Source organism: Zootoca vivipara, chromosome 16 (genome assembly GCF_963506605.1).
Source record: "Zootoca vivipara chromosome 16, rZooViv1.1, whole genome shotgun sequence".
NCBI lineage: Eukaryota > Metazoa > Chordata > Lepidosauria > Squamata > Lacertidae > Zootoca > Zootoca vivipara.
In genome coordinates, this window is record NC_083291.1 from 41,245,883 (window position 1) to 41,273,423 (window position 27,541).

The window sequence follows — 27,541 nt, forward strand, 5'->3', positions numbered from 1 at the left end:
ATGCTTATTTCTGGCGTGAACATGCAGTTCTACTCAAGAGTAAGCAACTAAGCGAAATAAAGCCATGGAACGCTTATTTGCCTTCTATCTATGCATTCTGACACTCCAACAATGTTTTCTGCTTCAATTTGGCTCATTTTACAAAGATGCTTATTTCTGGCGTGAACATGCAGTTCTACTCAAGAGTAAGCAACTAAGCGAAATAAAGCCATGGAACGCTTATTTGCCTTCTATCTATGCATTCTGACACTCCAACAATGTTTTCTGCTTCATTTTGGCTCATTTTACAAAGATGCTTATTTCTGGCGAGAACATGCAGTTCTACTCAAGAGTAAGCAACTAAGCGAAATAAAGCCATAGAACGCTTACTTGCCTTCTATCTATGCATTCTGACACTCCAACAATGTTTTCTGCTTCAATTTGGCTCATTTTACAAAGATGCTTATTTCTGGCGTGAACATGCAGTTCTACTCAAGAGTAAGCAACTAAGCGAAATAAAGCCATGGAACGCTTATTTGCCTTCTATCTATGCATTCTGACACTCCACAATGTGTTCTGCTTCAATTTGGGTCATTTTCCAAAGGTGCTTATTCCTGGAGTGAATATGCAGTTCTACTCAAGAGTAAGCAACTAAGCGAAATAAAGCCATGGAACGCTTATTTGCCTTCTATCTATGCATTCTGACACTCCAACAATGTGTTCTGCTTCAATTTGGCTCATTTTACAAAGATGCTTATTTCTGGCGTGAACATGCAATTCTACTCAAGAGTAAGCAACTAAGCGAAATAAAGCCATGGAACGCTTATTTGCCTTCTATCTATGCATTCTGACTTTCCAACAATGTTTTCTGCTTCAATTTGGCTCATTTTACAAAGATGCTTATTTCTGGCGTGAACATGCAGTTCTACTCAAGAGTAAGCAACTAAGCGAAATAAAGCCATAGAACGCTTATTTACATTCTATCTATGCATTCTGAAACTCCACCAATGTGATCTGCTTCAATTTGAGTCATTTTACAAAGATGCTTATTTCTGGAGTGAACATGCAGTTCTACTCAAGAGTAAGCAAGTAAGCGAAATAAAGCCATGGAACGCTTATTTGCCTTCTATCTATGCATTCTGACACTCCACAATGTGTTCTGCTTCAATTTGGGTCATTTTCCAAAGGTGCTTATTCCTGGAGTGAATATGCAGTTCTACTCAAGAGTAAGCAACTAAGCGAAATAAAGCCATGGAACGCTTATTTGCCTTCTATCTATGCATTCTGACACTCCAAAAATGTGTTCTGCTTCAATTTGGCTCATTTTACAAAGATGCTTATTTCTGGCGTGAACATGCAATTCTACTCAAGAGTAAGCAACTAAGCGAAATAAAGCCATGGAACGCTTATTTGCCTTCTATCTATGCATTCTGACTTTCCAACAATGTTTTCTGCTTCAATTTGGCTCATTTTACAAAGATGCTTATTTCTGGCGTGAACATGCAGTTCTACTCAAGAGTAAGCAACTAAGCGAAATAAAGCCATAGAACGCTTATTTACATTCTATCTATGCATTCTGACACTCCACCAATGTGATCTGCTTCAATTTGACTCATTTTACAAAGATGCTTATTTCTGGAGTGAACATGCAGTTCTACTCAAGAGTAAGCAAGTAAGCGAAATAAAGCCATGGAACGCTTATTTGCCTTCTATCTATGCATTCTGACACTCCAACAATGTTTTCTGCTTCAATTTGGGTCATTTCACAAAGGTGCTCATTTCTTGAGTGAATATGCAGTTCTACTCAAGAGTAAGCAACTAAGCGAAATAAAGCCATAGAACGCTTATTTGCCTTCTATCTATGCATTCTGACACTCCAACAATGTTTTCTGCTTCAATTTGGCTCATTTTACAAAGATGCTTATTTCTGGCGTGAACATGCAGTTCTACTCAAGAGTAAGCAACTAAGCGAAATAAAGCCACGGAACGCTTATTTGCCTTCTATCTATACATTCTGACACTCCAACAATGTTTTCTGCTTCAATTTGGCTCATTTTACAAAGATACTTATTTCTGGCGTGAACATGCAGTTCTACTCAAGAGTAAGCAACTAAGCGAAATAAAGCCACGGAACGCTTATTTGCATTCTATCTATGCATTCTGACACTCCAACAATGTTTTCTGCTTCAATTTGGCTCATTTTACAAAGATGCTTATTTCTGGCGTGAACATGCAGTTCTACTCAAGAGTAAGCAACTAAGCGAAATAAAGCCATAGAACGCTTATTTGCATTCTATCTATGCATTCTGACACTCCAGCAATGTGTTCTGCTTCAATTTGACTCATTTTACAAAGATGCTTATTTCTGGCGTGAACATGCAGTTCTACTCAAGAGTAAGCAAGTAAGCGAAATAAAGCCATGGAACGCTTATTTGCCTTCTATCTATGCATTCTGACACTCCAACAATGTGTTTTGCTTCACTTTGACTCATTTTACAAAGGTGCTTATTCCTGGAGTGAATATGCAGTTCTACTCAAGAGTAAGCAACTAAGCGAAATAAAGCCATGGAACGCTTATTTGCCTTCTATCTATGCATTCTGACACTCCAACAATGTTTTCTGCTTCAATTTGGCTCATTTTACAAAAATGCTTATTTCTGGCGTGAACATGCAGTTCTACTCAAGAGTAAGCAACTAAGCGAAATAAAGCCATGGAACGCTTATTTGCCTTCGATCTATGCATTCTGACACTCCAACAATGTTTTCTGCTTCAATTTGGCTCATTTTACAAAGATGCTTATTTCTGGCGTGAACATGCAGTTCTACTCAAGAGTAAGCAACTAAGCGAAATAAAGCCATGGAACGCTTATTTGCCTTCTATCTATGCATTCTGACACTCCAACAATGTTTTCTGCTTCAATTTGGCTCATTTTACAAAGATGCTTATTTCTGGCGTGAACATGCAGTTCTACTCAAGAGTAAGCAACTAAGCGAAATAAAGCCATGGAACGCTTATTTGCCTTCGATCTATGCATTCTGACACTCCAACAATGTGTTCTGCTTCATTTTGGCTCATTTTACAAAGATGCTTATTTCTGGCGAGAACATGCAGTTCTACTCAAGAGTAAGCAACTAAGCGAAATAAAGCCATAGAACGCTTATTTGCCTTCGATCTATGCATTCTGACACTCCAACAATGTGTTTTGCTTCACTTTGACTCATTTTACAAAGGTGCTTATTCCTGGAGTGAATATGCAGTTCTACTCAAGAGTAAGCAACTAAGCGAAATAAAGCCATGGAACGCTTATTTGCCTTCTATCTTTGCATTCTGACACTCCAACAATGTTTTCTGCTTCAATTTGGCTCATTTTACAAAGATGCTTATTTCTGGCGTGAACATGCAGTTCTACTCAAGAGTAAGCAACTAAGCGAAATAAAGCCATGGAACGCTTATTTGCCTTCTATCTATGCATTCTGACACTCCAACAATGTTTTCTGCTTCATTTTGGCTCATTTTACAAAGATGCTTATTTCTGGAGTGAACATGAAGTTCTACTCAAGAGTAAGCAACTAAGCGAAATAAAGCCATGGAACGCTTATTTGCCTTCTATCTATGCATTCTGACACTCCAACAATGTGTTCTGCTTCAATTTGGGTCATTTTACAAAGATGCTTATTTCTGGCGTGAACATGCAGTTCTACTCAAGAGTAAGCAACTAAGCGAAATAAAGCCATGGAACGCTTATTTGCCTTCTATCTATGCATTCTGACACTCCAACAATGTTTTCTGCTTCAATTTGGCTCATTTTACAAAGATGCTTATTTCTGGCGTGAACATGCAGTTCTACTCAAGAGTAAGCAACTAAGCGAAATAAAGCCATGGAACGCTTATTTGCCTTCTATCTATGCATTCTGACACTCCAACAATGTTTTCTGCTTCATTTTGGCTCATTTTACAAAGATGCTTATTTCTGGCGAGAACATGCAGTTCTACTCAAGAGTAAGCAACTAAGCGAAATAAAGCCATAGAACGCTTACTTGCCTTCTATCTATGCATTCTGACACTCCAACAATGTTTTCTGCTTCAATTTGGCTCATTTTACAAAGATGCTTATTTCTGGCGTGAACATGCAGTTCTACTCAAGAGTAAGCAACTAAGCGAAATAAAGCCATGGAACGCTTATTTGCCTTCTATCTATGCATTCTGACACTCCACAATGTGTTCTGCTTCAATTTGGGTCATTTTCCAAAGGTGCTTATTCCTGGAGTGAATATGCAGTTCTACTCAAGAGTAAGCAACTAAGCGAAATAAAGCCATGGAACGCTTATTTGCCTTCTATCTATGCATTCTGACACTCCAACAATGTGTTCTGCTTCAATTTGGCTCATTTTACAAAGATGCTTATTTCTGGCGTGAACATGCAATTCTACTCAAGAGTAAGCAACTAAGCGAAATAAAGCCATGGAACGCTTATTTGCCTTCTATCTATGCATTCTGACTTTCCAACAATGTTTTCTGCTTCAATTTGGCTCATTTTACAAAGATGCTTATTTCTGGCGTGAACATGCAGTTCTACTCAAGAGTAAGCAACTAAGCGAAATAAAGCCATAGAACGCTTATTTACATTCTATCTATGCATTCTGAAACTCCACCAATGTGATCTGCTTCAATTTGAGTCATTTTACAAAGATGCTTATTTCTGGAGTGAACATGCAGTTCTACTCAAGAGTAAGCAAGTAAGCGAAATAAAGCCATGGAACGCTTATTTGCCTTCTATCTATGCATTCTGACACTCCACAATGTGTTCTGCTTCAATTTGGGTCATTTTCCAAAGGTGCTTATTCCTGGAGTGAATATGCAGTTCTACTCAAGAGTAAGCAACTAAGCGAAATAAAGCCATGGAACGCTTATTTGCCTTCTATCTATGCATTCTGACACTCCAAAAATGTGTTCTGCTTCAATTTGGCTCATTTTACAAAGATGCTTATTTCTGGCGTGAACATGCAATTCTACTCAAGAGTAAGCAACTAAGCGAAATAAAGCCATGGAACGCTTATTTGCCTTCTATCTATGCATTCTGACTTTCCAACAATGTTTTCTGCTTCAATTTGGCTCATTTTACAAAGATGCTTATTTCTGGCGTGAACATGCAGTTCTACTCAAGAGTAAGCAACTAAGCGAAATAAAGCCATAGAACGCTTATTTACATTCTATCTATGCATTCTGACACTCCACCAATGTGATCTGCTTCAATTTGACTCATTTTACAAAGATGCTTATTTCTGGAGTGAACATGCAGTTCTACTCAAGAGTAAGCAAGTAAGCGAAATAAAGCCATGGAACGCTTATTTGCCTTCTATCTATGCATTCTGACACTCCAACAATGTTTTCTGCTTCAATTTGGGTCATTTCACAAAGGTGCTCATTTCTTGAGTGAATATGCAGTTCTACTCAAGAGTAAGCAACTAAGCGAAATAAAGCCATAGAACGCTTATTTGCCTTCTATCTATGCATTCTGACACTCCAACAATGTTTTCTGCTTCAATTTGGCTCATTTTACAAAGATGCTTATTTCTGGCGTGAACATGCAGTTCTACTCAAGAGTAAGCAACTAAGCGAAATAAAGCCACGGAACGCTTATTTGCCTTCTATCTATACATTCTGACACTCCAACAATGTTTTCTGCTTCAATTTGGCTCATTTTACAAAGATACTTATTTCTGGCGTGAACATGCAGTTCTACTCAAGAGTAAGCAACTAAGCGAAATAAAGCCACGGAACGCTTATTTGCATTCTATCTATGCATTCTGACACTCCAACAATGTTTTCTGCTTCAATTTGGCTCATTTTACAAAGATGCTTATTTCTGGCGTGAACATGCAGTTCTACTCAAGAGTAAGCAACTAAGCGAAATAAAGCCATAGAACGCTTATTTGCATTCTATCTATGCATTCTGACACTCCAGCAATGTGTTCTGCTTCAATTTGACTCATTTTACAAAGATGCTTATTTCTGGCGTGAACATGCAGTTCTACTCAAGAGTAAGCAAGTAAGCGAAATAAAGCCATGGAACGCTTATTTGCCTTCTATCTATGCATTCTGACACTCCAACAATGTTTTCTGCTTCACTTTGACTCATTTTACAAAGATGCTTATTTCTGGCGTGAACATGCAGTTCTACTCAAGAGTAAGCAACTAAGCGAAATAAAGCCATAGAACGCTTATTTGCCTTCTATCTATGCATTCTGACACTCCACCAATGTGTTCTGCTTCAATTTGACTCATTTTACAAAGATGCTTATTTGTGGAGTGAACATGCAGTTCTACTCAAGAGTAAGCAAGTAAGCGAAATAAAGCCATGGAACGCTTATTTGCCTTCTATCTATGCATTCTGACACTCCAACAATGTGTTCTGCTTCAATTTGGCTCATTTTACAAAGATGCTTATTTCTGGCGTGAACATGCAATTCTACTCAAGAGTAAGCAACTAAGCGAAATAAAGCCATGGAACGCTTATTTGCCTTCTATCTATGCATTCTGACTTTCCAACAATGTTTTCTGCTTCAATTTGGCTCATTTTACAAAGATGCTTATTTCTGGCGTGAACATGCAGTTCTACTCAAGAGTAAGCAACTAAGCGAAATAAAGCCATAGAACGCTTATTTACATTCTATCTATGCATTCTGAAACTCCACCAATGTGATCTGCTTCAATTTGAGTCATTTTACAAAGATGCTTATTTCTGGAGTGAACATGCAGTTCTACTCAAGAGTAAGCAAGTAAGCGAAATAAAGCCATGGAACGCTTATTTGCCTTCTATCTATGCATTCTGACACTCCACAATGTGTTCTGCTTCAATTTGGGTCATTTTCCAAAGGTGCTTATTCCTGGAGTGAATATGCAGTTCTACTCAAGAGTAAGCAACTAAGCGAAATAAAGCCATGGAACGCTTATTTGCCTTCTATCTATGCATTCTGACACTCCAAAAATGTGTTCTGCTTCAATTTGGCTCATTTTACAAAGATGCTTATTTCTGGCGTGAACATGCAATTCTACTCAAGAGTAAGCAACTAAGCGAAATAAAGCCATGGAACGCTTATTTGCCTTCTATCTATGCATTCTGACTTTCCAACAATGTTTTCTGCTTCAATTTGGCTCATTTTACAAAGATGCTTATTTCTGGCGTGAACATGCAGTTCTACTCAAGAGTAAGCAACTAAGCGAAATAAAGCCATAGAACGCTTATTTACATTCTATCTATGCATTCTGAAACTCCACCAATGTGATCTGCTTCAATTTGAGTCATTTTACAAAGATGCTTATTTCTGGAGTGAACATGCAGTTCTACTCAAGAGTAAGCAAGTAAGCGAAATAAAGCCATGGAACGCTTATTTGCCTTCTATCTATGCATTCTGACACTCCACAATGTGTTCTGCTTCAATTTGGGTCATTTTCCAAAGGTGCTTATTCCTGGAGTGAATATGCAGTTCTACTCAAGAGTAAGCAACTAAGCGAAATAAAGCCATGGAACGCTTATTTGCCTTCTATCTATGCATTCTGACACTCCAAAAATGTGTTCTGCTTCAATTTGGCTCATTTTACAAAGATGCTTATTTCTGGCGTGAACATGCAATTCTACTCAAGAGTAAGCAACTAAGCGAAATAAAGCCATGGAACGCTTATTTGCCTTCTATCTATGCATTCTGACTTTCCAACAATGTTTTCTGCTTCAATTTGGCTCATTTTACAAAGATGCTTATTTCTGGCGTGAACATGCAGTTCTACTCAAGAGTAAGCAACTAAGCGAAATAAAGCCATAGAACGCTTATTTACATTCTATCTATGCATTCTGACACTCCACCAATGTGATCTGCTTCAATTTGACTCATTTTACAAAGATGCTTATTTCTGGAGTGAACATGCAGTTCTACTCAAGAGTAAGCAAGTAAGCGAAATAAAGCCATGGAACGCTTATTTGCCTTCTATCTATGCATTCTGACACTCCAACAATGTTTTCTGCTTCAATTTGGGTCATTTCACAAAGGTGCTCATTTCTTGAGTGAATATGCAGTTCTACTCAAGAGTAAGCAACTAAGCGAAATAAAGCCATAGAACGCTTATTTGCCTTCTATCTATGCATTCTGACACTCCAACAATGTTTTCTGCTTCAATTTGGCTCATTTTACAAAGATGCTTATTTCTGGCGTGAACATGCAGTTCTACTCAAGAGTAAGCAACTAAGCGAAATAAAGCCACGGAACGCTTATTTGCCTTCTATCTATACATTCTGACACTCCAACAATGTTTTCTGCTTCAATTTGGCTCATTTTACAAAGATACTTATTTCTGGCGTGAACATGCAGTTCTACTCAAGAGTAAGCAACTAAGCGAAATAAAGCCACGGAACGCTTATTTGCATTCTATCTATGCATTCTGACACTCCAACAATGTTTTCTGCTTCAATTTGGCTCATTTTACAAAGATGCTTATTTCTGGCGTGAACATGCAGTTCTACTCAAGAGTAAGCAACTAAGCGAAATAAAGCCATAGAACGCTTATTTGCATTCTATCTATGCATTCTGACACTCCAGCAATGTGTTCTGCTTCAATTTGACTCATTTTACAAAGATGCTTATTTCTGGCGTGAACATGCAGTTCTACTCAAGAGTAAGCAAGTAAGCGAAATAAAGCCATGGAACGCTTATTTGCCTTCTATCTATGCATTCTGACACTCCAACAATGTTTTCTGCTTCACTTTGACTCATTTTACAAAGATGCTTATTTCTGGCGTGAACATGCAGTTCTACTCAAGAGTAAGCAACTAAGCGAAATAAAGCCATAGAACGCTTATTTGCCTTCTATCTATGCATTCTGACACTCCACCAATGTGTTCTGCTTCAATTTGACTCATTTTACAAAGATGCTTATTTGTGGAGTGAACATGCAGTTCTACTCAAGAGTAAGCAAGTAAGCGAAATAAAGCCATGGAACGCTTATTTGCCTTCTATCTATGCATTCTGACACTCCAACAATGTTTCCTGCTTCAATTTGGCTCATTTTACAAAGATGCTTATTTCTGGCGTGAACATGCAGTTCTACTCAAGAGTAAGCAACTAAGCGAAATAAAGCCATGGAACGCTTATTTGCCTTCTATCTATGCATTCTGACACTCCAACAATGTTTTCTGCTTCAATTTGGCTCATTTTACAAAGATGCTTATTTCTGGCGTGAACATGCAGTTCTACTCAAGAGTAAGCAACTAAGCGAAATAAAGCCATAGAACGCTTATTTGCCTTCGATCTATGCATTCTGACACTCCAACAATGTTTTCTGCTTCATTTTGGCTCATTTTACAAAGGTGCTTATTTCTGGCGAGAACATGCAGTTCTACTCAAGAGTAAGCAACTAAGCGAAATAAAGCCATAGAACGCTTATTTTCCTTCTATCTATGCATTCTGACACTCCAACAATGTGTTTTGCTTCACTTTGACTCATTTTACAAAGGTCCTTATTCCTGGAGTGAATATGCAGTTCTACTCAAGAGTAAGCAACTAAGCGAAATAAAGCCATAGAACGCTTATTTGCCTTCGATCTATGCATTCTGACACTCCAACAATGTTTTCTGCTTCAATTTGGCTCATTTTACAAAGATGCTTATTTCTGGCGTGAACATGCAATTCTACTCAAGAGTAAGCAACTAAGCGAAATAAAGCCATGGAACGCTTATTTGCCTTCTATGTATGCATTCTGACTTTCCAACAATGTTTTCTGCTTCAATTTGGCTCATTTTACAAAGATGCTTATTTCTGGCGTGAACATGCAGTTCTACTCAAGAGTAAGCAACTAAGCGAAATAAAGCCATAGAACGCTTATTTACATTCTATCTATGCATTCTGACACTCCACCAATGTGATCTGCTTCAATTTGACTCATTTTACAAAGATGCTTATTTCTGGAGTGAACATGCAGTTCTACTCAAGAGTAAGCAAGTAAGCGAAATAAAGCCATGGAACGCTTATTTGCCTTCTATCTATGCATTCTGACACTCCAACAATGTTTTCTGCTTCAATTTGGGTCATTTCACAAAGGTGCTCATTTCTTGAGTGAATATGCAGTTCTACTCAAGAGTAAGCAACTAAGCGAAATAAAGCCATAGAACGCTTATTTGCCTTCTATCTATGCATTCTGACACTCCAACAATGTTTTCTGCTTCAATTTGGCTCATTTTACAAAGATGCTTATTTCTGGCGTGAACATGCAGTTCTACTCAAGAGTAAGCAACTAAGCGAAATAAAGCCATAGAACGCTTATTTGCCTTCTATCTATGCATTCTGACACTCCACCAATGTGTTCTGCTTCAATTTGACTCATTTTACAAAGATGCTTATTTGTGGAGTGAACATGCAGTTCTACTCAAGAGTAAGCAAGTAAGCGAAATAAAGCCATGGAACGCTTATTTGCCTTCTATCTATGCATTCTGACACTCCAACAATGTTTTCTGCTTCAATTTGGCTCATTTTACAAAGATGCTTATTTCTGGCGTGAACATGCAGTTCTACTCAAGAGTAAGCAACTAAGCGAAATAAAGCCATGGAACGCTTATTTGCCTTCTATCTATGCATTCTGACACTCCAAAAATGTTTTCTGCTTCAATTTGGCTCATTTTACAAAGATGCTTATTTCTGGCGTGAACATGCAGTTCTACTCAAGAGCAAGCAACTAAGCGAAATAAAGCCATAGAACGCTTATTTGCCTTCGATCTATGCATTCTGACACTCCAACAATGTTTTCTGCTTCATTTTGGCTCATTTTACAAAGATGCTTATTTCTGGCGAGAACATGCAGTTCTACTCAAGAGTAAGCAACTAAGCGAAATAAAGCCATAGAACGCTTATTTGCCTTCTATCTATGCATTCTGACACTCCAACAATGTGTTTTGCTTCACTTTGACTCATTTTACAAAGGTCCTTATTCCTGGAGTGAATATGCAGTTCTACTCAAGAGTAAGCAACTAAGCGAAATAAAGCCATAGAACGCTTATTTGCCTTCGATCTATGCATTCTGACACTCCAACAATGTTTTCTGCTTCAATTTGGCTCATTTTACAAAGATGCTTATTTCTGGCGTGAACATGCAGTTCTACTCAAGAGTAAGCAACTAAGCGAAATAAAGCCATAGAACGCTTATTTGCCTTCTATCTATGCATTCTGACACTCCAACAATGTGTTCTGCTTCAATTTGACTCATTTTACAAAGATGCTTATTTCTGGAGTGAACATGCAGTTCTACTCAAGAGTAAGCAACTAAGCGAAATAAAGCCATAGAACGCTTATTTGCCTTCTATCTATGCATTCTGACACTCCAACAATGTTTTCTGCTTCAATTTGGCTCATTTTACAAAGATGCTTATTTCTGGCGTGAACATGCAGTTCTACTCAAGAGCAAGCAACTAAGCGAAATAAAGCCATGGAACGCTTATTTGCCTTCTATCTATGCATTCTGACACTCCAACAATATTTTCTGCTTCAATTTGGCTCATTTTACAAAGATGCTTATTTCTGGCGTGAACATGCAGTTCTACTCAAGAGTAAGCAACTAAGCGAAATAAAGCCATAGAACGCTTATTTGCCTTCTATCTATGCATTCTGACACTCCACCAATGTGTTCTGCTTCAATTTGACTCATTTTACAAAGATGCTTATTTCTGGCGAGAACATGCAGTTCTACTCAAGAGTAAGCAAGTAAGCGAAATAAAGCCATGGAACGCTTATTTGCCTTCTATCTATGCATTCTGACACTCCAACAATGTTTTCTGCTTCAATTTGGCTCATTTTACAAACATGCTTATTTCTGGCGTGAACATGCAGTTCTACTCAAGAGTAAGCAACTAAGCGAAATAAAGCCATAGAACGCTTATTTGCCTTCTATCTATGCATTCTGACACTCCACCAATGTGTTCTGCTTCAATTTGACTCATTTTACAAAGATGCTTATTTGTGGAGTGAACATGCAGTTCTACTCAAGAGTAAGCAAGTAAGCGAAATAAAGCCATGGAACGCTTATTTGCCTTCTATCTATGCATTCTGACACTCCAACAATGTTTTCTGCTTCAATTTGGCTCATTTTACAAAGATGCTTATTTCTGGCGTGAACATGCAGTTCTACTTAAGAGTAAGCAACTAAGCGAAATAAAGCCATAGAACGCTTATTTGCCTTCGATCTATGCATTCTGACACTCCAACAATGTTTTCTGCTTCAATTTGGCTCATTTTACAAAGATGCTTATTTCTGGCGAGAACATGCAGTTCTACTCAAGAGTAAGCAACTAAGCGAAATAAAGCCATAGAACGCTTATTTGCCTTCTATCTATGCATTCTGACACTCCAACAATGTGTTTTGCTTCACTTTGACTCATTTTACAAAGGTCCTTATTCCTGGAGTGAATATGCAGTTCTACTCAAGAGTAAGCAACTAAGCGAAATAAAGCCATAGAACGCTTATTTGCCTTCGATCTATGCATTCTGACACTCCAACAATGTTTTCTGCTTCAATTTGGCTCATTTTACAAAGATGCTTATTTCTGGCGTGAACATGCAGTTCTACTCAAGAGTAAGCAACTAAGCGAAATAAAGCCATGGAACGCTTATTTGCCTTCTATCTATGCATTCTGACACTCCAACAATGTGTTCTGCTTCAATTTGACTCATTTTACAAAGATGCTTATTTCTGGAGTGAACATGCAGTTCTACTCAAGAGTAAGCAACTAAGCGAAATAAAGCCATAGAACGCTTATTTGCCTTCTATCTATGCATTCTGACACTCCAACAATGTTTTCTGCTTCAATTTGGCTCATTTTACAAAGATGCTTATTTCTGGCGTGAACATGCAGTTCTACTCAAGAGCAAGCAACTAAGCGAAATAAAGCCATGGAACGCTTATTTGCCTTCTATCTATGCATTCTGACACTCCAACAATGTTTTCTGCTTCAATTTGGCTCATTTTACAAAGATGCTTATTTCTGGCGTGAACATGCAGTTCTACTCAAGAGTAAGCAACTAAGCGAAATAAAGCCATAGAACGCTTATTTGCCTTCTATCTATGCATTCTGACACTCCACCAATGTGTTCTGCTTCAATTTGACTCATTTTACAAAGATGCTTATTTGTGGAGTGAACATGCAGTTCTACTCAAGAGTAAGCAAGTAAGCGAAATAAAGCCATGGAACGCTTATTTGCCTTCTATCTATGCATTCTGACACTCCAACAATGTTTTCTGCTTCAATTTGGCTCATTTTACAAAGATGCTTATTTCTGGCGTGAACATGCAGTTCTACTCAAGAGTAAGCAACTAAGCGAAATAAAGCCATAGAACGCTTATTTGCCTTCTATCTATGCATTCTGACACTCCACCAATGTGTTCTGCTTCAATTTGACTCATTTTACAAAGATGCTTATTTGTGGAGTGAACATGCAGTTCTACTCAAGAGTAAGCAAGTAAGCGAAATAAAGCCATGGAACGCTTATTTGCCTTCTATCTATGCATTCTGACACTCCAACAATGTTTTCTGCTTCAATTTGGCTCATTTTACAAAGATGCTTATTTCTGGCGTGAACATGCAGTTCTACTCAAGAGTAAGCAACTAAGCGAAATAAAGCCATGGAACGCTTATTTGCCTTCTATCTATGCATTCTGACACTCCAACAATGTTTTCTGCTTCAATTTGGCTCATTTTACAAAGATGCTTATTTCTGGCGTGAACATGCAGTTCTACTCAAGAGTAAGCAACTAAGCGAAATAAAGCCATAGAACGCTTATTTGCCTTCTATCTATGCATTCTGACACTCCAACAATGTGTTTTGCTTCACTTTGACTCATTTTACAAAGGTCCTTATTCCTGGAGTGAATATGCAGTTCTACTCAAGAGTAAGCAACTAAGCGAAATAAAGCCATAGAACGCTTATTTGCCTTCGATCTATGCATTCTGACACTCCAACAATGTTTTCTGCTTCAATTTGGCTCATTTTACAAAGATGCTTATTTCTGGCGTGAACATGCAGTTCTACTCAAGAGTAAGCAACTAAGCGAAATAAAGCCATAGAACGCTTATTTACATTCTATCTATGCATTCTGACACTCCACCAATGTGATCTGCTTCAATTTGACTCATTTTACAAAGATGCTTATTTCTGGAGTGAACATGCAGTTCTACTCAAGAGTAAGCAAGTAAGCGAAATAAAGCCATGGAACGCTTATTTGCCTTCTATCTATGCATTCTGACACTCCAACAATGTTTTCTGCTTCAATTTGGGTCATTTCACAAAGGTGCTCATTTCTTGAGTGAATATGCAGTTCTACTCAAGAGTAAGCAACTAAGCGAAATAAAGCCATAGAACGCTTATTTGCCTTCTATCTATGCATTCTGACACTCCAACAATGTTTTCTGCTTCAATTTGGCTCATTTTACAAAGATGCTTATTTCTGGCGTGAACATGCAGTTCTACTCAAGAGTAAGCAACTAAGCGAAATAAAGCCACGGAACGCTTATTTGCCTTCTATCTATACATTCTGACACTCCAACAATGTTTTCTGCTTCAATTTGGCTCATTTTACAAAGATACTTATTTCTGGCGTGAACATGCAGTTCTACTCAAGAGTAAGCAACTAAGCGAAATAAAGCCACGGAACGCTTATTTGCATTCTATCTATGCATTCTGACACTCCAACAATGTTTTCTGCTTCAATTTGGCTCATTTTACAAAGATGCTTATTTCTGGCGTGAACATGCAGTTCTACTCAAGAGTAAGCAACTAAGCGAAATAAAGCCATAGAACGCTTATTTGCATTCTATCTATGCATTCTGACACTCCAGCAATGTGTTCTGCTTCAATTTGACTCATTTTACAAAGATGCTTATTTCTGGCGTGAACATGCAGTTCTACTCAAGAGTAAGCAAGTAAGCGAAATAAAGCCATGGAACGCTTATTTGCCTTCTATCTATGCATTCTGACACTCCAACAATGTTTTCTGCTTCACTTTGACTCATTTTACAAAGATGCTTATTTCTGGCGTGAACATGCAGTTCTACTCAAGAGTAAGCAACTAAGCGAAATAAAGCCATAGAACGCTTATTTGCCTTCTATCTATGCATTCTGACACTCCACCAATGTGTTCTGCTTCAATTTGACTCATTTTACAAAGATGCTTATTTGTGGAGTGAACATGCAGTTCTACTCAAGAGTAAGCAAGTAAGCGAAATAAAGCCATGGAACGCTTATTTGCCTTCTATCTATGCATTCTGACACTCCAACAATGTTTCCTGCTTCAATTTGGCTCATTTTACAAAGATGCTTATTTCTGGCGTGAACATGCAGTTCTACTCAAGAGTAAGCAACTAAGCGAAATAAAGCCATGGAACGCTTATTTGCCTTCTATCTATGCATTCTGACACTCCAACAATGTTTTCTGCTTCAATTTGGCTCATTTTACAAAGATGCTTATTTCTGGCGTGAACATGCAGTTCTACTCAAGAGTAAGCAACTAAGCGAAATAAAGCCATAGAACGCTTATTTGCCTTCGATCTATGCATTCTGACACTCCAACAATGTTTTCTGCTTCATTTTGGCTCATTTTACAAAGGTGCTTATTTCTGGCGAGAACATGCAGTTCTACTCAAGAGTAAGCAACTAAGCGAAATAAAGCCATAGAACGCTTATTTTCCTTCTATCTATGCATTCTGACACTCCAACAATGTGTTTTGCTTCACTTTGACTCATTTTACAAAGGTCCTTATTCCTGGAGTGAATATGCAGTTCTACTCAAGAGTAAGCAACTAAGCGAAATAAAGCCATAGAACGCTTATTTGCCTTCGATCTATGCATTCTGACACTCCAACAATGTTTTCTGCTTCAATTTGGCTCATTTTACAAAGATGCTTATTTCTGGCGTGAACATGCAATTCTACTCAAGAGTAAGCAACTAAGCGAAATAAAGCCATGGAACGCTTATTTGCCTTCTATGTATGCATTCTGACTTTCCAACAATGTTTTCTGCTTCAATTTGGCTCATTTTACAAAGATGCTTATTTCTGGCGTGAACATGCAGTTCTACTCAAGAGTAAGCAACTAAGCGAAATAAAGCCATAGAACGCTTATTTACATTCTATCTATGCATTCTGACACTCCACCAATGTGATCTGCTTCAATTTGACTCATTTTACAAAGATGCTTATTTCTGGAGTGAACATGCAGTTCTACTCAAGAGTAAGCAAGTAAGCGAAATAAAGCCATGGAACGCTTATTTGCCTTCTATCTATGCATTCTGACACTCCAACAATGTTTTCTGCTTCAATTTGGGTCATTTCACAAAGGTGCTCATTTCTTGAGTGAATATGCAGTTCTACTCAAGAGTAAGCAACTAAGCGAAATAAAGCCATAGAACGCTTATTTGCCTTCTATCTATGCATTCTGACACTCCAACAATGTTTTCTGCTTCAATTTGGCTCATTTTACAAAGATGCTTATTTCTGGCGTGAACATGCAGTTCTACTCAAGAGTAAGCAACTAAGCGAAATAAAGCCATAGAACGCTTATTTGCCTTCTATCTATGCATTCTGACACTCCACCAATGTGTTCTGCTTCAATTTGACTCATTTTACAAAGATGCTTATTTGTGGAGTGAACATGCAGTTCTACTCAAGAGTAAGCAAGTAAGCGAAATAAAGCCATGGAACGCTTATTTGCCTTCTATCTATGCATTCTGACACTCCAACAATGTTTTCTGCTTCAATTTGGCTCATTTTACAAAGATGCTTATTTCTGGCGTGAACATGCAGTTCTACTCAAGAGTAAGCAACTAAGCGAAATAAAGCCATGGAACGCTTATTTGCCTTCTATCTATGCATTCTGACACTCCAAAAATGTTTTCTGCTTCAATTTGGCTCATTTTACAAAGATGCTTATTTCTGGCGTGAACATGCAGTTCTACTCAAGAGCAAGCAACTAAGCGAAATAAAGCCATAGAACGCTTATTTGCCTTCGATCTATGCATTCTGACACTCCAACAATGTTTTCTGCTTCATTTTGGCTCATTTTACAAAGATGCTTATTTCTGGCGAGAACATGCAGTTCTACTCAAGAGTAAGCAACTAAGCGAAATAAAGCCATAGAACGCTTATTTGCCTTCTATCTATGCATTCTGACACTCCAACAATGTGTTTTGCTTCACTTTGACTCATTTTACAAAGGTCCTTATTCCTGGAGTGAATATGCAGTTCTACTCAAGAGTAAGCAACTAAGCGAAATAAAGCCATAGAACGCTTATTTGCCTTCGATCTATGCATTCTGACACTCCAACAATGTTTTCTGCTTCAATTTGGCTCATTTTACAAAGATGCTTATTTCTGGCGTGAACATGCAGTTCTACTCAAGAGTAAGCAACTAAGCGAAATAAAGCCATAGAACGCTTATTTGCCTTCTATCTATGCATTCTGACACTCCAACAATGTGTTCTGCTTCAATTTGACTCATTTTACAAAGATGCTTATTTCTGGAGTGAACATGCAGTTCTACTCAAGAGTAAGCAACTAAGCGAAATAAAGCCATAGAACGCTTATTTGCCTTCTATCTATGCATTCTGACACTCCAACAATGTTTTCTGCTTCAATTTGGCTCATTTTACAAAGATGCTTATTTCTGGCGTGAACATGCAGTTCTACTCAAGAGCAAGCAACTAAGCGAAATAAAGCCATGGAACGCTTATTTGCCTTCTATCTATGCATTCTGACACTCCAACAATATTTTCTGCTTCAATTTGGCTCATTTTACAAAGATGCTTATTTCTGGCGTGAACATGCAGTTCTACTCAAGAGTAAGCAACTAAGCGAAATAAAGCCATAGAACGCTTATTTGCCTTCTATCTATGCATTCTGACACTCCACCAATGTGTTCTGCTTCAATTTGACTCATTTTACAAAGATGCTTATTTCTGGCGAGAACATGCAGTTCTACTCAAGAGTAAGCAAGTAAGCGAAATAAAGCCATGGAACGCTTATTTGCCTTCTATCTATGCATTCTGACACTCCAACAATGTTTTCTGCTTCAATTTGGCTCATTTTACAAACATGCTTATTTCTGGCGTGAACATGCAGTTCTACTCAAGAGTAAGCAACTAAGCGAAATAAAGCCATAGAACGCTTATTTGCCTTCTATCTATGCATTCTGACACTCCACCAATGTGTTCTGCTTCAATTTGACTCATTTTACAAAGATGCTTATTTGTGGAGTGAACATGCAGTTCTACTCAAGAGTAAGCAAGTAAGCGAAATAAAGCCATGGAACGCTTATTTGCCTTCTATCTATGCATTCTGACACTCCAACAATGTTTTCTGCTTCAATTTGGCTCATTTTACAAAGATGCTTATTTCTGGCGTGAACATGCAGTTCTACTTAAGAGTAAGCAACTAAGCGAAATAAAGCCATAGAACGCTTATTTGCCTTCGATCTATGCATTCTGACACTCCAACAATGTTTTCTGCTTCAATTTGGCTCATTTTACAAAGATGCTTATTTCTGGCGAGAACATGCAGTTCTACTCAAGAGTAAGCAACTAAGCGAAATAAAGCCATAGAACGCTTATTTGCCTTCTATCTATGCATTCTGACACTCCAACAATGTGTTTTGCTTCACTTTGACTCATTTTACAAAGGTCCTTATTCCTGGAGTGAATATGCAGTTCTACTCAAGAGTAAGCAACTAAGCGAAATAAAGCCATAGAACGCTTATTTGCCTTCGATCTATGCATTCTGACACTCCAACAATGTTTTCTGCTTCAATTTGGCTCATTTTACAAAGATGCTTATTTCTGGCGTGAACATGCAGTTCTACTCAAGAGTAAGCAACTAAGCGAAATAAAGCCATGGAACGCTTATTTGCCTTCTATCTATGCATTCTGACACTCCAACAATGTGTTCTGCTTCAATTTGACTCATTTTACAAAGATGCTTATTTCTGGAGTGAACATGCAGTTCTACTCAAGAGTAAGCAACTAAGCGAAATAAAGCCATAGAACGCTTATTTGCCTTCTATCTATGCATTCTGACACTCCAACAATGTTTTCTGCTTCAATTTGGCTCATTTTACAAAGATGCTTATTTCTGGCGTGAACATGCAGTTCTACTCAAGAGCAAGCAACTAAGCGAAATAAAGCCATGGAACGCTTATTTGCCTTCTATCTATGCATTCTGACACTCCAACAATGTTTTCTGCTTCAATTTGGCTCATTTTACAAAGATGCTTATTTCTGGCGTGAACATGCAGTTCTACTCAAGAGTAAGCAACTAAGCGAAATAAAGCCATAGAACGCTTATTTGCCTTCTATCTATGCATTCTGACACTCCACCAATGTGTTCTGCTTCAATTTGACTCATTTTACAAAGATGCTTATTTGTGGAGTGAACATGCAGTTCTACTCAAGAGTAAGCAAGTAAGCGAAATAAAGCCATGGAACGCTTATTTGCCTTCTATCTATGCATTCTGACACTCCAACAATGTTTTCTGCTTCAATTTGGCTCATTTTACAAAGATGCTTATTTCTGGCGTGAACATGCAGTTCTACTCAAGAGTAAGCAACTAAGCGAAATAAAGCCATAGAACGCTTATTTGCCTTCTATCTATGCATTCTGACACTCCACCAATGTGTTCTGCTTCAATTTGACTCATTTTACAAAGATGCTTATTTGTGGAGTGAACATGCAGTTCTACTCAAGAGTAAGCAAGTAAGCGAAATAAAGCCATGGAACGCTTATTTGCCTTCTATCTATGCATTCTGACACTCCAACAATGTTTTCTGCTTCAATTTGGCTCATTTTACAAAGATGCTTATTTCTGGCGTGAACATGCAGTTCTACTCAAGAGTAAGCAACTAAGCGAAATAAAGCCATGGAACGCTTATTTGCCTTCTATCTATGCATTCTGACACTCCAACAATGTTTTCTGCTTCAATTTGGCTCATTTTACAAAGATGCTTATTTCTGGCGTGAACATGCAGTTCTACTCAAGAGTAAGCAACTAAGCGAAATAAAGCCATAGAACGCTTATTTGCCTTCTATCTATGCATTCTGACACTCCAACAATGTGTTTTGCTTCACTTTGACTCATTTTACAAAGGTCCTTATTCCTGGAGTGAATATGCAGTTCTACTCAAGAGTAAGCAACTAAGCGAAATAAAGCCATAGAACGCTTATTTGCCTTCGATCTATGCATTCTGACACTCCAACAATGTTTTCTGCTTCAATTTGGCTCATTTTACAAAGATGCTTATTTCTGGCGTGAACATGCAGTTCTACTCAAGAGTAAGCAACTAAGCGAAATAAAGCCATGGAACGCTTATTTGCCTTCTATCTATGCATTCTGACACTCCAACAATGTTTTCTGCTTCAATTTGGCTCATTTTACAAAGATGCTTATTTCTGGCGTGAACATGCAGTTCTACTCAAGAGTAAGCAACTAAGCGAAATAAAGCCATGGAACGCTTATTTGCCTTCTATCTATGCATTCTGACACTCCAACAATGTGTTCTGCTTCAATTTGGCTCATTTTACAAAGATGCTTATTTCTGGCGTGAACATGCAGTTCTACTCAAGAGTAAGCAAGTAAGCGAAATAAAGCCATGGAACGCTTATTTGCCTTCTATCTATGCATTCTGACACTCCAACAATGTTTTCTGCTTCAATTTGGGTCATTTCACAAAGGTGCTTATTTCTGGCGTGAACATGCAGTTCTACTCAAGAGTAAGCAACTAAGCGAAATAAAGCCATAGAACGCTTATTTGCCTTCTATCTATGCATTCCGACACTCCACCAATGTGTTCTGCTTCAATTTGACTCATTTTACAAAGATGCTTATTTCTGGAGTGAACATGCAGTTCTACTCAAGAGTAATCAAGTAAGCGAAATAAGGCATGGAACGCTTATTTGCCTTCTATCTATGCATTCTGACACTCCAACAATGTTTTCTGCTTCAATTTGGGTCATTTCACAAAGGTGCTCATTTCTTGAGTGAATATGCAGTTCTACTCAAGAGTAAGCAACTAAGCGAAATAAAGCCATGGAACGCTTATTTGCCTTCTATCTATGCATTCTGACTCTCCACCAATGTTTTCTGCTTCATTTTGGCTCATTTTACAAAGATGCTTATTTCTGGCGTGAACATGCAGTTCTACTCAAGAGTAAGCAACTAAGCGAAATAAAGCCATGGAACGCTTATTTGCCTTCGATCTATGCATTCTGACACTCCAACAATGTGTTCTGCTTCAATTTGGCTCATTTTACAAAGATGCTTATTTCTGGCGTGAACATGCAGTTCTACTCAAGAGTAAGCAACTAAGCGAAATAAAGCCATAGAACGCTTATTTGCCTTCTATCTATGCATTCTGACACTCCAGCAATGTGTTCTGCTTCAATTTGACTCATTTTACAAAGATGCTTATTTCTGGAGTGAACATGCAGTTCTACTCAAGAGTAAGCAAGTAAGCGAAATAAAGCCATGGAACGCTTATTTGCCTTCTATCTATGCATTCTGACACTCCAACAATGTTTTCTGCTTCAATTTGGGTCATTTCACAAAGGTGCTCATTTCTTGAGTGAATATGCAGTTCTACTCAAGAGTAAGCAACTAAGCGAAATAAAGCCATGGAACGCTTATTTGCCTTCGATCTATGCATTCTGACACTCCAACAATGTGTTCTGCTTCAATTTGGCTCATTTTACAAAGATGCTTATTTCTGGCGTGAACATGCAGTTCTACTCAAGAGTAAGAAACTAAGCGAAATAAAGCCATAGAACGCTTATTTGCCTTCTATCTATGCATTCTGACACTCCAACAATGTTTTCTGCTTCAATTTGGCTCATTTTACAAAGATGCTTATTTCTGGCGTGAACATGCAATTCTACTCAAGAGTAAGCAACTAAGCGAAATAAAGCCATGGAACGCTTATTTGCCTTCTATCTATGCATTCTGACACTCCAACAATGTTTTCTGCTTCAATTTGGTTCATTTTACAAAGATGCTTATTTCTGGCGTGAATATGCAGTTCTACTCAAGAGTAAGCAACTAAGCGAAATAAAGCCATGGAACGCTTATTTGCCTTCTATCTATGCATTCTGACACTCCACCAATGTGTTTTGCTTCAATTTGACTCATTTTACAAAGATGCTTATTTCTGGAGTGAACATGCAGTTCTACTCAAGAGTAAGCAACTAAGCGAAATAAAGCCATGGAACGCTTATTTGCCTTCTATCTATGCATTCTGACACTCCAACAATGTGTTTTGCTTCAATTTGGCTCATTTTACAAAGATGCTTATTTCTGGCGTGAACATGCAGTTCTACTCAAGAGTAAGCAACTAAGCGAAATAAAGCCATGGAACGCTTATTTGTCTTCTATCTATGCATTCTGACACTCCACCAATGTGTTCTGCTTCAATTTGACTCATTTTACAAAGATGCTTATTTCTGGAGTGAACATGCAGTTCTACTCAAGAGTAAGCAAGTAAGCGAAATAAAGCCATGGAACGCTTATTTGCCTCTATCTATGCATTCTGACACTCCAACAATGTTTTCTGCTTCAATTTGGGTCATTTCACAAAGGTGCTCATTTCTTGAGTGAATATGCAGTTCTACTCAAGAGTAAGCAACTAAGCGAAATAAAGCCATGGAACGCTTATTTGCCTTCTATCTATGCATTCTGACTCTCCACCAATGTTTTCTGCTTCATTTTGGCTCATTTTACAAAGATGCTTATTTCTGGCGTGAACATGCAGTTCTACTCAAGAGTAAGCAACTAAGCGAAATAAAGCCATGGAACGCTTATTTGCCTTCTATCTATGCATTCTGACTCTCCACCAATGTTTTCTGCTTCATTTTGGCTCATTTTACAAAGATGCTTATTTCTGGCGTGAACATGCAGTTCTACTCAAGAGTAAGCAACTAAGCGAAATAAAGCCATGGAACGCTTATTTGCCTTCAATCTATGCATTCTGACACTCCAACAATGTTTTCTGCTTCAATTTGGCTCATTTTACAAAGATGCTTATTTCTGGCGTGAACATGCAGTTCTACTCAAGAGTAAGCAACTAAGCGAAATAAAGCCATGGAACGCTTATTTGCCTTCTATCTATGCATTCTGACACTCCAACAATGTTTTCTGCTTCAATTTGGCTCATTTTACAAAGATGCTTATTTCTGGCGTGAACATGCAATTCTACTCAAGAGTAAGCAACTAAGCGAAATAAAGCCATGGAACGCTTATTTGCCTTCTATCTATGCATTCTGACACTCCAACAATGTGTTCTGCTTCAATTTGACTCGTTTTACAAAGGTGCTTATACCTGGAGTGAACATGCAGTTCTACTCAAGAGTAAGCAACTAAGCGAAATAAAGCCATGGAACGCTTATTTGCCTTCTATCTATGCATTGTGACACTCCAACAATGTGTTCTGCTTCAATTTGACTCATTTTACAAAGGTGCTTTTTCCTGGAGTGAACATGCAGTTCTACTCAAGAGTAAGCAACTAAGCGAAATAAAGCCATGGAACGCTTATTTGCCTTCTATCTATGCATTCTGACACTCCAACAATGTGTTCTGCTTCAATTTGACTCATTTTACAAAGGTGCTTATTCCTGGAGTGAACATGCAGTTCTACTCAAGAGTAAGCACCTAAGCGAAATAAAACCATGGAATGCTTATTTGCCTTCTATCTATGCATTCTGACACTCCAACAATGAGTTCTGCTTCAATTTGACTCATTTTACAAAGGTGCTTATTCCTGGAGTGAACATGCAGTTCTACTCAAGAGTAAGCAACTAAGCGAAATAAAGCCATGGAACGCTTATTTGCCTTCTATCTATGCATTCTGACACTCCAACAATGTGTTCTGCTTCAATTTGACTCATTTTACAAAGGTGCTTATTCCTGGAGTGAACATGCAGTTCTACTCAAGAGTAAGCAACTAAGCGAAATAAAGCCATGGAACGCTTATTTGCCTTCTATCTATGCATTCTGACACTCCAACAATGTGTTCTGCTTCAATTTGACTCATTTTACAAAGGTGCATATTCCTGGAGTGAACATGCAGTTCTACTCAAGAGTAAGCAACTAAGCGAAATAAAGCCATGGAACGCTTATTTGCCTTCTATCTATGCATTGTGACACTCCAACAATGTGTTCTGCTTCAATTTGACTCATTTTACAAAGGTGCTTATTCCTGGAGTGAATATTCAGTTCTACTCAAGAGTAAGCAACTAAGCGAAATAAAGCCATGGAACGCTTATTTGCCTTCTATCTATGCATTCTGACACTCCAACAATGTGTTCTGCTTCAATTTGACTCATTTTACAAAGGTGCTTATTCCTGGAGTGAACATGCAGTTCTACTCAAGAGTAAGCAACTAAGCGAAATAAAGGCATGGAACGCTTATTTGCCTTCTATCTATGCATTGTGACACTCCAACAATGTGTTCTGCTTCAATTTGACTCATTTTACAAAGGTGCTTTTTCCTGGAGTGAACATGCAGTTCTACTCAAGAGTAAGCAACTAAGCGAAATAAAGCCATGGAACGCTTATTTGCCTTCTATCTATGCATTCTGACACTCCAACAATGTGTTCTGCTTCAATTTGACTCATTTTACAAAGGTGCTTATTCCTGGAGTGAATATGCAGTTCTACTCAAGAGTAAGCAACTAAGCGAAATAAAGCCATGGAACGCTTATTTGCCTTCTATCTATGCATTCTGACACTCCAACAATGTGTTCTGCTTCAATTTGACTCATTTTACAAAGGTGCTTATTCCTGGAGTGAACATGCAGTTCTACTCAAGAGTAAGCAACTAAGCGAAATAAAGCCATGGAATGCTTATTTGCCTTCTATCTATGCATTCTGAAACTCCAACAATGTGTTCTGCTTCAATTTGACTCATTTTACAAAGGTGCTTATTCCTGGAGTGAATATGCAGTTCTACTCAAGAGTAAGCAACTAAGCGAAATAAAGCCATGGAACGCTTATTTGCCTTCTATCTATGCATTCTGACACTCCAACAATGTGTTCTGCTTCAATTTGACTCATTTTACAAAGGTGCTTATTCCTGGATTGAACATGCAGTTCTACTCAAGAGTAAGCAACTAAGCGAAATAAAGCCATGGAACGCTTATTTGCCTTCTATCTATGCATTCTGACACTCCAACAATGTGTTCTGCTTCAATTTGACTCATTTTACAAAGGTGCTTTTTCCTGGAGTGAACATGCAGTTCTACTCAAGAGTAAGCAACTAAGCGAAGTAAAGCCATGGAACGCTTATTTGCCTTCTATCTATGCATTCTGACACTCCAACAATGTGTTCTGCTTCAATTTGACTCATTTTACAAAGGTGCTTATTCCTAGAGTGAACTATCTATGCATTGTGACACTCCAACAATGTGTTCTGCTTCAATTTGACTCATTTTACAAAGGTGCTTATTCCTGGAGTGAATATGCAGTTCTACTCAAGAGTAAGCAACTAAGCGAAATAAAGCCATAGAACGCTTATTTGCCTTCTATCTATGCATTCTGACACTCCAACAATGTGTTTTGCTTCACTTTAACTCATTTTACAAAGGTGCTTATTCCTGGAGTGAATATGCAGTTCTACTCAAGAGTAAGCAACTAAGCGAAATAAAGCCATGGAACGCTTATTTGCCTTCTATCTATGCATTCTGACACTCCAACAATGTGTTCTGCTTCAATTTGACTCATTTTACAAAGGTGCATATTCCTGGAGTGAACATGCAGTTCTACTCAAGAGTAAGCAACTAAGCGAAATAAAGCCATGGAACGCTTATTTGCCTTCTATCTATGCATTGTGACACTCCAACAATGTGTTCTGCTTCAATTTGACTCATTTTACAAAGGTGCTTATTCCTGGAGTGAATATTCAGTTCTACTCAAGAGTAAGCAACTAAGCGAAATAAAGCCATGGAACGCTTATTTGCCTTCTATCTATGCATTCTGACACTCCAACAATGTGTTCTGCTTCAATTTGACTCATTTTACAAAGGTGCTTATTCCTGGAGTGAACATGCAGTTCTACTCAAGAGTAAGCAACTAAGCGAAATAAAGCCATGGAACGCTTATTTGCCTTCTATCTATGCATTCTGACACTCCAACAATGTGTTCTGCTTCAATTTGACTCATTTTACAAAGGTGCATATTCCTGGAGTGAACATGCAGTTCTACTCAAGAGTAAGCAACTAAGCGAAATAAAGCCATGGAACGCTTATTTGCCTTCTATCTATGCATTGTGACACTCCAACAATGTGTTCTGCTTCAATTTGACTCATTTTACAAAGGTGCTTATTCCTGGAGTGAACATGCAGTTCTACTCAAGAGTAAGCAACTAAGCGAAATAAAGGCATGGAACGCTTATTTGCCTTCTATCTATGCATTGTGACACTCCAACAATGTGTTCTGCTTCAATTTGACTCATTTTACAAAGGTGCTTTTTCCTGGAGTGAACATGCAGTTCTACTCAAGAGTAAGCAACTAAGCGAAATAAAGCCATGGAACGCTTATTTGCCTTCTATCTATGCATTCTGACACTCCAACAATGTGTTCTGCTTCAATTTGACTCATTTTACAAAGGTGCTTATTCCTGGAGTGAATATGCAGTTCTACTCAAGAGTAAGCAACTAAGCGAAATAAAGCCATGGAACGCTTATTTGCCTTCTATCTATGCATTCTGACACTCCAACAATGTGTTCTGCTTCAATTTGACTCATTTTACAAAGGTGCTTATTCCTGGAGTGAACATGCAGTTCTACTCAAGAGTAAGCAACTAAGCGAAATAAAGCCATGGAACGCTTATTTGTCTTCTATCTATGCATTCTGACACTCCACCAATGTGTTCTGCTTCAATTTGACTCATTTTACAAAGATGCTTATTTCTGGAGTGAACATGCAGTTCTACTCAAGAGTAAGCAAGTAAGCGAAATTAAGCCATGGAACGCTTATTTGCCTCTATCTATGCATTCTGACACTCCAACAATGTTTTCTGCTTCAATTTGGGTCATTTCACAAAGGTGCTCATTTCTTGAGTGAATATGCAGTTCTACTCAAGAGTAAGCAACTAAGCGAAATAAAGCCATGGAACGCTTATTTGCCTTCTATCTATGCATTCTGACTCTCCACCAATGTTTTCTGCTTCATTTTGGCTCATTTTACAAAGATGCTTATTTCTGGCGTGAACATGCAGTTCTACTCAAGAGTAAGCAACTAAGCGAAATAAAGCCATGGAACGCTTATTTGCCTTCTATCTATGCATTCTGACTCTCCACCAATGTTTTCTGCTTCATTTTGGCTCATTTTACAAAGATGCTTATTTCTGGCGTGAACATGCAATTCTACTCAAGAGTAAGCAACTAAGCGAAATAAAGCCATGGAACGCTTATTTGCCTTCAATCTATGCATTCTGACACTCCAACAATGTTTTCTGCTTCAATTTGGCTCATTTTACAAAGATGCTTATTTCTGGCGTGAA